Source organism: Bos javanicus, chromosome 23, assembly GCF_032452875.1.
Source record: "Bos javanicus breed banteng chromosome 23, ARS-OSU_banteng_1.0, whole genome shotgun sequence".
Classification (NCBI taxonomy): domain Eukaryota; kingdom Metazoa; phylum Chordata; class Mammalia; order Artiodactyla; family Bovidae; genus Bos; species Bos javanicus.
In genome coordinates, this window is record NC_083890.1 from 16519302 (window position 1) to 16531659 (window position 12358).

General features: G+C 41.9%; 2 protein-coding genes across 3 annotated transcripts in view; one reads left to right on the top strand and one right to left on the bottom strand.

Annotated features, from left to right (window-relative positions):
* PEX6 (peroxisomal biogenesis factor 6) overlaps nt 1–12358 on the bottom strand; it is a 351627-nt gene that overhangs the window by 220415 nt on the left and 118854 nt on the right. The gene's annotated exons all lie outside the window — the stretch shown is intronic.
* The window catches only part of BICRAL (BICRA like chromatin remodeling complex associated protein), an 80038-nt gene that overhangs the window by 32584 nt on the left and 35096 nt on the right, over nt 1–12358 (top strand). Inside the window, exon 1 of one of the 2 annotated variants that reach the window (XM_061398197.1) lies at nt 7603–12355. The exons of the other annotated variant lie outside the window; for it this stretch is intronic. The gene's annotated coding sequence lies outside the window, so the exon portion shown is untranslated. Of the gene's footprint in view, nt 1–7602; nt 12356–12358 lie in introns of those variants that run through there. 2 annotated transcript variants of the gene reach the window in all.

Sequence of the window (12358 nt, forward strand, 5' to 3'; positions counted from 1 at the left end):
TGATGTTTTGAACTGTGGTGTTGGAGAAGATGCTTGAGAGTCCCCTGGACTTCAGGGGGACCCGACCAGTCCATGCTAAAGGAAATCAGTCCTGAATATTCATTGGAAGGACTGATGCTGAAGCTGAAACTCCAATACTTTAGCCACCGGATACAAAGAACTGACTCATTGGGAAAGACCCTGATGCTGGGAAAAATTGAAGGCAGGAGGAGAAGGGGACAATGAAGGATGAGATGGTTGGATGGCATCAACGACTCGATGGACATGAATTTGAGTAAACTCCAGGATTTGGTGATGGACAGGGAGGCTTGGCATGCTGCAGTCCAGGGGGTCGCAAAGAGTCGGACACGACTGAGCGACTGAACTGAAGGGGACTGCCTGCTGCGGGGGACAGATTCCCCAGTTTGCCTGAAATGTGCCCAAGTGTGTGCTGTGACAGGGAAAAAGAGGGACCAACCTCAGGGGGCCAGGGAGAAAGCCCCCTACAACCCCAGATTCCTGGTGGACCAGAATCTCTGGAGTGGGCAGGGGAGACAGGATTCCATGTTTTTAATAACGGACTCCAATCCATGTTGTTGTGAAGCAAATCCCAGACATCTTAAAAGTTAGTTCATTCATGCCTATTTCAGTGTGAGCTCTCTAAAAGATATGAGTTCTTTTTAAAAATGTGACCCGAATGTCATTATTACATCTAAAAAAATTTTATTGGGATGTAATGTATTTAATAAGTCACTAAATTGAAATTGCAAATTTTCAATGCTGGTGGACCTTGGGAAATTTTACATTTGTTAGGATTAACCTAGAATTATGTGAGTTTTTAAGATAACACCTTTGGGAACACAATCTTTACACAAATCGCAGCTGCCCTACATTTAAACACTGAATATTTATTCAGTATTTATTATATCTGTTTATGTGCTATTTGCTGGGGATGTGAAGATGAATATGACAAGATTCCTTATTTTGAGGGTTCAGTTCAGTTCAGTTACTAAGTCTTGTCTGACTCTTTGCAACCCCATAGACTGCAGCATGCCAGTTCTCCCTGTCCATCACCAACTCCTGGAGCCTGCTCAAACTCATGTCCATCGAGTCGGTAATGCCATCCACCCATCTCATCCTCTGGCACCCCCTTCTCCTGCCTTTCAATCTTTCCCAGCAGCATCGTCTTTTCTGAGGAGTCAGTTCTTCACATAAGGTGGCTAAAGTATTGGAGTTTCAGCTTCAGCATCAGTCCTTCCAATTAATATTAAGGACTGATTTCCTTTAGGATTGACTGGTTTGATCTTCTTGCAATCCAAGGGACTCTCAAGAGTCCTCTCCAACACCACAGTTCAAAAGCATCAATTCTTTGATGCTCAGCCTTCTTTATGGTCCAACTCTCATATCCATACATGACTACTGGAAAAACCATAGCTGTGACTACTGGAAAAACCATAGCTTTGACTATGTGGATCTTTGTCAGCAAAGGAATATCGCTGCTTTTTAATATGCTGTCTAGGTTTGTCAGGGCTTCCCTGATAGCTCAGTTGATAAAGAATCCACCTGCAATGCAGAAGACCCTGGGTTCAGTTTCCTTGGTTGGGAAGATCCTCTGAAGAAGGAATAGGCTATCCACTCCAGTATTGTTGGGCTTCTCTTATGGGTCAGCTGGTAAAGAATCCGCCTGCAATACGGGAGACCTGGGTTCAATCCCTGGGTTGGGAAGATTCCCTGGAGCAGGGAAAGGCTACCCACTCCAGTATTCCGGCCTGAAGAATTCCATGGACTCCATAGTCCACCAGGTCGCAAAGAGTCGATGACAGCGACTTTCACTAGGTTTGTCATAGCTTTTGTTCCAAGGAGCAAGCATCTTTTAATTTCATGGCTGCAGTCACCATCTGCAGTGATTTTGGAGCCCAAGAAAAGAAAGTCTGTCAGTGTTTCCATTATTTCCCCATCTATTTGCCATGAAATGGTGGGACCAGATGCCATGATCTTAGTTTTTTGAATGTTGAGTTTTAAGCCACCTTTTTCACTCTCCTCTTTCACTTTCATCAAGAGGCCCATTAGTTCTTCATTTTCTCCCATAAGGGTGGTGTCATTTGTATATTTGAGGTTATTTATATTTCTCCTGGAAATCTTGATTCCAGCTTGTGCTTCATCGAGCCTGGCATTTCGCGTGATGTACTACTCTGCATATAAGTTAAATAAGCAGGATGACAGTATACAGCCTTGACGTACTCCTTTCCCAATTTGGAACCAGTTCATTGTTCAATGTCCAGTTCTAACTGTTGCTTCTTGACCTGTGTACAGATTTCTCAGGAGGCAGGTAAGATGATTTGGTATTCCCATTTCTTTAAGAATTTTCCAGTTTGTTGTGACCTACACAGTCAAAGGCTTTACCGTATAGTCAATGAAGCAGATCTTTTTCTGGAATTCTCTTGCTTTTTCTATAATCCAATGGATGTTAGCAATTTGATCTCTGGTTCCTCTGCCTTTTCTAAATCCAGCTTGAACATCTGGAAGTTCTCGGTTCACATACTCTTGAAGCCTAGCTTGGAGAATTTTGTGCGTTACTTTGCTAGCGTGTGAGATGAGTGCAATTGTGCGGTAGTTTGAACATTCTTTGGCATTGCCTTTCTTTGGCATTGGAATGAAAACTGACCTTTTCCAGTCTTGTAGCCATTGCTGTTTTCCAAATTTGCTGATATATTGAGTGCAGCAGTTTAACAGCATCATCTTTTAGGATTTGAAATAGCTCAGCTGGAATTCCATCACCGTCAGTGAGGGTAGCACTGAAATCTTGTCTTATATATAAATCTGTTAGTAACATTTAGATTTGAGGTGAGTCTTTTGGTCCACTGTACTTATTGCTGTTGTTCAGTTGCTAAGTCACGTCCAACTCTTTGCAACCCCATGGACTGTAGCACGCCAGGCTTTCCTGTCCTTCACCATCTCCCAGAGTTTGTTCATGTCCATTGAATCAGTGATGCCATCCAACCATCTCATCCTCTGGTGCCCCGTTCTCTTCCCACCTTCAGTCTTCCCCAGCATCAGGATCTTGTTCCAGTGAGTCAGCTCTTTGCATCAAGTGGCCAAAGTATTGGAGCTTTAGCTTCAGCATCAGTCCCTGGACAGAGGAACCTGGTGGGGTACAGTCCATGGGGTCACAAGAAGTCAGACACAACTGAGCAACTAACACTTTCACTCCACTGTACCTGAGCCGTAACTTAATACCCAGAGCTCTTTCCCACCACAAGCCGTGCAACAGGAGAGCAGACGGTTAAGCGCGTCCTCACATGCCGCGTTACTCTCGGAGTTTGGTTTCTCTTGAACCACCTCAGAGACTTTCAGGATTCAACCCCCAACCTCTTTTGATGTCCTCCTTTGTGTTAGGCCCGCCCATCTACCCAGCCTGGCACCACACGGCAGTTGACATTAAAGGATGATGAAGAGAGCTCTTTTCCCCAGGACCATCTTCACATCAGTCAGACAGTACATACACAGGTCTTCCATCAGTGGATTCCTGTCAGATCTCAAAAATTTGAGAGGCAGACCTTCAGCAAACATGTTAGGCAGAATTTTTATCAGCCCTGAAATATTTCAGCATGTATATTTCTGGCTGGCTTTAGAATCTGTTGATGTTTCTCAAACTTGAGAACTCAGACCAGCCAAGATTATTTCTTAAGATACTAGTTTGAGAAACACTGGTCTGTGTATGGTTAAATGGTTCTATAGCCAGTAAACATAGGTCACTATTGCTGTGTTGGAATTTTGTGCCTGGACCCCTCAGAGAATCCAAGGTCTCCAGAGATCAGTTTTAAAATCACTATTCTGGCTATTAACTTCATTAAGGATAAAAAAACAAGCCCTGAAACATGGGAGTGTGTCAGTAGTTGTCAGTGTCTGTGTCCAGAACGAGCCCCTGACTTCCAAGTTCAGTGCCCCCGATGCGCAGCCCCTGTAAAGCCTGGCCAGACTTCTCCCTAACCCCCTCAGGCTGCTCCTTCTTTCTCCCCGTGTTGTAGTATGTAGTGTAGTGAGCTGGTTGCTTAATTTATTAGGGTTATGTCTACGTCACCTCATTCCAAGTTGAAAAGTAAAGCAACTTAAAGGCTTTCAAAGTCTTTTTTTTTTTTTCCTTTTCTTTTTTTGGCTGCTCAGCAGGGTCTTAGTTCCCCTGACTAGGGATTGAACCATGTTCCCTGCAGTGGAAGTCCAGACTCCTAACCACTAGACCACCAGGGAATTCCCAAACTTTGCATTTCATGAGTTGAACCATGAACTACTTATAATTGCCTACATTAATAATGGTCATCTTTTCTGACTTCAAGGAATTCTTTGGTTCCTAACTTTTTCTGCTAGTAATGTTTTAGTTTTTTCCACCTTTCTTCCTTGCTGCTAGTGGGCTGTAGCTGGTGACAAAATAAATGAAGTTCTTGGTTGAATAACAACAGAAAAACTCAGAAGCCATCATGCTGAGTTTGACAGTTTCCTTTTATTACATATAGGTATAACTGCGAAGATACAGTCATTTTTTTTTCTAGCAAAGTGTCATATTATTTCACAAAAAAATGACCAGTGACTTCACGTGAAGAAGCTTGGGAACCCCCTGCAAAAGCTCTAGCACTTCTTACATTTCGTTGTGGTGAATTACTGCATCTGGCTTCCAAGAGAGAGTGAGTTCCTTACAGTTAGGAACTGTGCCAGGAAGTCTGACACAGCCTTACAATTACAAAATTTAACAGTCTGTAACAATAACAATACAATAAAAGAAATAAGATGAGAATACTTTATATCCTAGGTGACATAAACAGTTACTTTCCCTGGGTAAGTGGCTGTTTTATGGTGTAACTTGTTGATCATGACACTTACTGGAATATTGTTTGCTTAAATAAACACAGTAACTTACTTTTTGGCCTTGCTTTTACAGTCCTACAGAAATGCTAAGGGTATTTATATTGACCATTGCATTTTACGTCGTACTCATTTGACATTCCCAGTCCTTAACACAAGACCTGGCACACAGTGGGCGCTGAGTGCTAGTTAAATATTTACTCTCTTCACCCACCGAGCAACTTCATTAAATGTAGTAATTAAAGAAGCAGGTTTCTCCGTTCCCTAAGCTTTTTTTCAGGGTAGAAAACAGAAGGAGGCAGGGCTAAAGCAATTTACTGTCCTCCTCTTCTCCTTCCCTCCTCCTTTTAGGATTCTCTGATCCCACAATTCATGCTAATGAACTCATATAAGCTGTTCTTACCTCCTAAAGTAATTTCTTCCGAAGATGGAATAATAAGGACTGGATTGACCTTCTTTCATAAAAGTTAAAAATTAGATAAAACATGGTTATTAGACATTGACTATCAGGCAGCCCAGGACAGTTGACTCATGAGAAAGAGAAAATGGATAAGATGAGCCCTGTAACTTCCCCAGTGTCCTGTCTGGGGAGAGTTTCCAGGCCACAGCACCCAGAAAAGGAACCCAGATGGCATCTGGTAGTCTTCTTGAGTTGAGCTGATGTTGCTGGGGTGTATAAGTGGCTAAACTCGTGGGGACAGAGCACCAGAGAAGAGAGCCGCACTGAGATAAATGTAAGACCCTGGAGAGTGTCTCCCTTGACTCTTCAGCTGATGCCCAGTCAGTTCATGCGTATGGGGAAACTACCCAAGTCCTGGGAAAGAACCAACCATAAGGATTAGAGGAATTCACACTTAGAGCTCACACAGGGCAGAGAATAGTTTGTGTTTCCACTTGTAAGAGTGCAAAAATCCGTACAATTCTGCAGTATCAAGTGAAGTCCTCAGGTGGGTATTGGGCAAAACTGACCCAAGACTAAAGACGGACAAAGCTTAAAATCAGATTGTGTTCCAGACAGAGTTCAAAAATACAAAAATATCCAGTACTCAATAATGTAAAGTTAACAATGTCTGGAATCCAATCCAAAAGATTACTAGGCATACAAAGGAGAAAAACACTACCCATTATAAGGAGGAAAAAAATCAATCAGTAGAAACAGACCCAGAAATGATACAAATGATAGAATTAGTCGAGAGGGATATTAAAAAGTTGTCACTATTCTGCATAATTTCAAGAAGGTAGAGGAAAGATTGAACATATTGAAGACAAGGAAGATATTTTTAAAAATACCCAACTACTAGAGATGAAAGCTACAATGTTTGAAAATTTAAAAATACAGTGGATAGGAGTAATAAGTGATTAGACACTGCAGAAAGAAAGATTAGTGTGCTTGAAGACATAGCAATAGAAACTATCCTAAATGAAAACCAGAGATATAAAAGGACACTTAAAAAGTTTTGAAACAGCACCAATGAGCTGTGGAACCACTTAAAAGCAGCATAATCCTAGGTAATTGGAGTCCGTGAAGGAAGTGTAGAACATAGAGAATATGAATTAATTCTCTATGGCTGCAATTATTCAAGATCAGCTTAGCTGCCTCCTGAGAAACCTATAGGCAGGTCAAGAAGCAGCAGTTAGAACCAGACGTAGAACAACAGACTGGTTCAGAATTGGAAAAGAGTACTTCCAGGCTGTGTATTGTCACCCTGCTTATTTAATTCATACGCAGAGTACATCATGTGAAATGCTGGGCTGGATGACTCACAAGCTAGAATCAAGATGGCTAGAAGAAATATCAACAACCTCAAATATGCAAATGATATCACTCTAACGATAGAAAGCAAAGACGAACTAAAGAGCCTCTTGATGAAGGTGAGAGAGGAGAGTGAAAAAGCTGGCTTAAAACTTAACATTCAAAAAACTAAAATCATGGCATCTGGTCCCATCACTTCATGGCAAATAGATGGGGGAAAAGTGGAAACAGTGGCAGATTTTCTTTTCTTGGGCTCCAAAATCACTGTGAATGGTGACTGAAGCTGTGAAATTAAAAGATACTTGCTCCTTAGAAGAAAAACTATGACAAACCTGGACAACCTATTAAAAATCAGAGACATTGCTTTGCCCACAAGGGTCTGTTACAGTCAAAGCTATGATTTTTCCAGTAGTCACGTACGGATGTGAGAGTTGGATCATAAGAGAGTTGAACACCAAAGAATTGACACTTTCAAACTGCGGTGCTGGAGAAGACTCTTTTGAGAGTCCCTTGGACAGCAAGGAGGTCAAATCAGTCAATCCTAAAGGAAATCAACCCTGAATATTCATTGGAGCTGAAGCTCCAATATTTTGGTCAGCTGATGGGAAGAGCTGACTCATTGAAAAAGACCCTGCTGCTGGGGAAAATTGAGGGCAGGAAGAGAAGGGGGCGACAGAGCATGAGATGGTTGGATGGCACCACTAGCTCAATGGACATGAGTTTGAGCAAGCTCCGGGAGATAGTGAAGAACAGGGAAGCCTGGCTTGCTGCAGTCCACAAGATCACAAAGAGTCTGCCACCACTTAGCAACTGAACAACAAACAGCAACAATGACTACAATTATTCTAAATTGGAGGAAGATTATAAACTTACAGATTATGGAAATTTAATGAATCCCAAGCGCAAGAAGCATGAAGAAAACATTGCCAAGGTAACATCATAATCAAAGTGCTTAAAACCAGTGATAAGGAGAAAAATGTAAAGTATTGGGGGTCGGGGATGAGGGTGGGGAGGGGAGACCTGTTATGTACAAAAGGACAAAAGTAAGAACCACAGCAGAATTCTGTTTAGAAACAGGGCAAGCAAGAAACAGTGTAGCAGTATCTTTGAAGAACCAAAAGAAAAGAGGCTCAATAGACAGGAGTTTGAGCAAACTCCAGGAGATAGTGACGGACAGGGCAGCCTGGAATGCTGCCGTCCATGGTGTGGCAAAGCACTGGACGCAACTTAGTGGCTGAATGACAGAGCTATATATATCCAGTGAAATACATCTCAAAAATTAAGGCAAAATAAACATTTAAAGACATATGAAAGAATTCATCACCAGATCTGTACTTCAGAATATTAAAGGAAATCCTTCAGGAGCAGGGAAATGATACCAGATGAAAATCTGAATTCGATCAAAGGATTGAACAGCACTGGAACTGGTAAATATATGGGTAAAAATAAAAGTGACTACAGCTCATTATACCTCAGAGATCACATGAGAAGACTGCCTGTTCCATGGCTCAGGACTGCTTAAATAAAGTGTCCTCCTGATCCCTGTGCTAGCTCAGCACCTTTTAAAGGCAAATTTGTGAATGACTGGGAAATTGTGACACATACTGATGCTATACCAAATCAATGCAAATAAAGCAGATGTCAGTAATTTTTTTTGTATGTTGGAAAGATAACCTGTTTATTGATTCTTGATGATCTTTTAAAGTTTTAGCTTATTAGTCATCATTTTCACTAGATAATGTTTTTGGAAGAAGAGAAAACAGAAAAGCGTATAAGGGAGAGAAGAGAATCATTTGTGATACAGTCACATACCAGATTTCATTTTGTGAATTATTTGAAATCCTGTGTTATGACTTTTAATGTTTTCTTCTGCTCCTAGGTTATAATGTCTTAAATCAGTAGAATTGATTTGCTTAGCTAGCTTTCCTGAAATTTGTTCTTGAAACCAACACATTTCTTGATATAAGAGCTCAGATTTTTTTCCTCCTATGTAAAAAAAAAATATATATATATATATAGCCTACCATCTTCGTTTTTATCTCTGGCTTGGCAGTGTTTAAAATCTTTCTGTGATCTTCATGAATATCAAACTGTCTATAAGGTCTTTCTTCTGAGATAGCTGATGTAAGTTATTCTTGAGGCCACTGGACTGCTTGAAAATTTTCCCAGTATTTGATGTCCAGTATGCTTACCTAGAGTGAGCCTGACTTGAGGTTCTTGTATTTCGTGGGTCTCCCCATCCTCTTTGTTTTATTAATTGTATTGGGGTGGGGGCCACTGCTCAGCTTGTTGGATCTTAGTTTCCTAACCTGAAATCAAGCCCAGGCCCCAAACAGGGAAAGCCCAAAATCCAGCCACCCAGTTTTCCCTCGCAGAAGCAGCTGGTATTGCTGGTTATTTGTGCCTTATTTCAGGGTCTGAATATTTATAAACACATGTATATATTTTCCCTCTACCCAACACTTGGGTATCAATTACATTCACCCACACAATGGATTGTTACACAGCCATTGAAAATAATGAGGCAGATGTATACGAACTGACTTGGAAAGGTATATGATCAAAGGAACAAGAAAGGTGCATATCTCTTTCATTTCATTTTTTTTAATGCTTTAAATATAATTTCAATACCATAAGATTCACCCTTTAAAGTGTACAGTTTTCCGTGGTTTGATTCCACAACATTTCCATCACGTTAAGAAGAAATCCCATACTCCTGCCATCTAGGTTTTTATAGTCTGTTGTTAAAAACCAATCATGCTGCAGTGGATAAGTCTTTTTTTTTTTTGGCTGTGTTGCGGGCACGTTGGATCTTAGTTCCTGGATCAGGATCCAACCCGTGCCCCCTGCGTGGTTAAGTGTGGAGACTTAGCCCCCTGACCGCTAAGGGAGCCCCCTGCATTGGGTAGTCTTATACACGTAGCATTTCACACTTGTGCAAGAAATATCTGTAGGACAAGCACCTGGAAATGTTTGCTAGGTGACATGATTCATGCATTTAAAATTTTTAAAGTAGTTGCCCTCTCCAGAGTTTATGCTCTCACTACCAAAGTGTAAAAGTCTCTGTTTCCCATTTCCTGACTAGCATAGTCCTTAATCAAACCTTATCTTTGCCAATCTGACAAATAATCTTATTGTAATTTTCATTTGCATTTCTCTTATTCTAAGTGAGGGTGATTACTTTTACATGTTTAGGGCTACTTGTCTTTCCTTTTTTATGGACTGATTTTTCATACCCTTTGATTTTCTGCAGGGTAGCTGACCTTTTTAAAAATATGAGCTCTTTATGTGTTAGGGAGAAAAGCTGCTTGTGATATGAACTGAACATGTTTTCCCCACTTTTTTGTTTGTTTTTTAGTCTTTGTTCATTTTTTTTTCTTTCATCATGCAGAATTTTAAAAAATTTTGTCATCAAATTTGGCAGACTTCTGCGTCTTGTGACATACTTAGCCTTCCCCTACTCCAAGATTATAAAAACAAAATTCTCCCATATGTTTTTCTTAAACTGTAAGTCTCTTCTCCTCCCTCCCCAGCCCCCCACGTTTAACTGTTAGATCCATCTGGAATTTATTTTTCTGTAAGATAGGAGGTATGGATCCACCTTCTCTTCTCTAGAGGGCTAACGTTTCTCCTGCTGATTTGAAATGTCAGTTTTACATTGTCTTCTTGATTAAGAACAGTATGAGCAATTTTAAATATTAGCTTTCACTCTCTAGGAGTGGTAGTCAGGGATTTCCCTGGTGACCCATGCTCAAAACGTTGCACTTCTAATGCATGGGGTGCTGATTCAGTCTTGGATCAGGGAACCAAGATCCCACGTGTGGCCAAGAAATAAAAATAAATTAATTTTTTTAAAAAAAGTGGTAGTCAGGTGTCTGGGCAGTGCCTTCTGATCTCTTAGGGCACCTGTAGGAACCACAGTCCCCTTCTCCCCCTGCCAGATCCTACTGCTGCAAACTGCTATCACCCAGGGGATGTGTCTTGCTCTAGTGTGTGAAACCATGTAGTTTGTAACCTCTGATCTAGGGACTTCCCCTTGGAAGAGGGGCGGCCAGAGGCCCACCTTGTGAATCCAGAGTCATTACTTTAGTGAGGGCTTCAACGAGAGCCCAGAAGTAATGGGAGAATCTTTCCCAAAAAAACTCAGCTCTTCACTTTGGAGTCATTAGTTTCTATCCTCAGGTTGTCTTTCCGCTTTAGAATCCTAGTCAATTTCTACATGTTCACGCTAGTAGATTTACTCTGATGGGGCCATCTGTCCTCCTGGGGAAAGAAATACTGGCTTGGGCTGCATTGTGACTGTGTTTTGGCACCATGTAGAGCTGGGTGTGTAGAGGTAAGAGCCATCTCTTCTAATCTGAAACTGTTTAGTCGAAAAGAGTGTGGCCCTTTAAAAAGTAGAATTCTCAGAGTACCCCTGACTATAAAGGCTTGTGGAATCCTACCCAAGGGGCGCTGGAGGAGAAGGTCTGTCTGGCGAGACTGATGCCCTGAGTAGGGTGGATGTCCCCACCAAGTGTTCTGTCAAGTGTCTGGGCAGCCCACTTGGTTTGGTAGGGGAGGATGTGCGGTGGCTTTTAATTTCATCCCTCTTGTACAATTGTTCTTTTATTGGGTCTACTCAGGGAGTGGCTTGTCACTGAACTGTGGGGTAGCAGATGCTCTCTGTGCTTGAACGTTTTGGTGGCAGTGACACTTGGGAGGAGCGACTGGTGCTGCCTTCCTGTCTCGGTGTGTGTGTTTTAACCCTGGGCAACTCGTGCGCTGGAGGAGCTGATACAGGTGTAAAGGGAACCGGGAGAGACGTGAGAGGGTTCTGCCCTGATGCAAGCTGTTTTCACATACATTTAGTTTGTTCTGAAAACAGACACTTAAAAAATGAATTTACAGAGGGTACGGCGGAGCTCCAATTAAATAGTCATATTGAAGTAAAGAAATAATATGCACTTTATAGGCTTAATTATACATCATAATTAGCTAATGTAGTCCATGTGATTGTGATGTCTGGGAGACCAGCCCAGGGAACAGTTATAAGCAACAGCTAATGTGATTCCGCATGTTAAATGTCAGGATTTAAGTGCAGACCTTCATACAAATTTCTACCATATCTACTTGATGATAGTTTTCCAATTTCTCCTTCCTGTCCCTTTTCACCTCTCAAAAGCCATGTTAGTAAAGTCATCCTAGCATGCCCCTGGGTAACTCAACATCTGAGTCCTAGACACAGATTTCACTTGGCCCGAGCTCCTCCCACCATTGTGGCCATGGCTGTTAGCGTTGGATAAGCTGTTCACACTGACCTCCTCCTATCTCCCATCAGCTCTCCTCTCCACCGAAGATCCACTCAGATGGATAATCCACCAGCAGCTGAACCCTGTCACCCACCAATGGGGAGGTCCCACATGGGGGGATACTTACCCCTTCCAGACCCTTCCTGAGGAAAGCAAGTTTCCTTCCATGTGGCAGGAGTAATTTTTATATTTGTTTGGCCTTGTGACCGATAGGATGGGAAGTTGGGGGGAAGTGGAGAGGAGATGGCAGTTTTAACCGAGAAAAAAAAAAACCTTAGTAGAAACTCTGCCTTCTTCGGGCGTGTCCCTCTTCTGGGCATCTCTTCAGGATTTCATTCCTCCGTCCAACTGCCGTTCACAACTGCCCTTTCCAACGGCTCCAGAACTCTTGGCCTTGGCATTCCATGATGTAAATTATTCCACGCATGGCTCGAAATGGGTGCAAAGCAATGTTACCAGGTGTCGGATCACTAGTGTA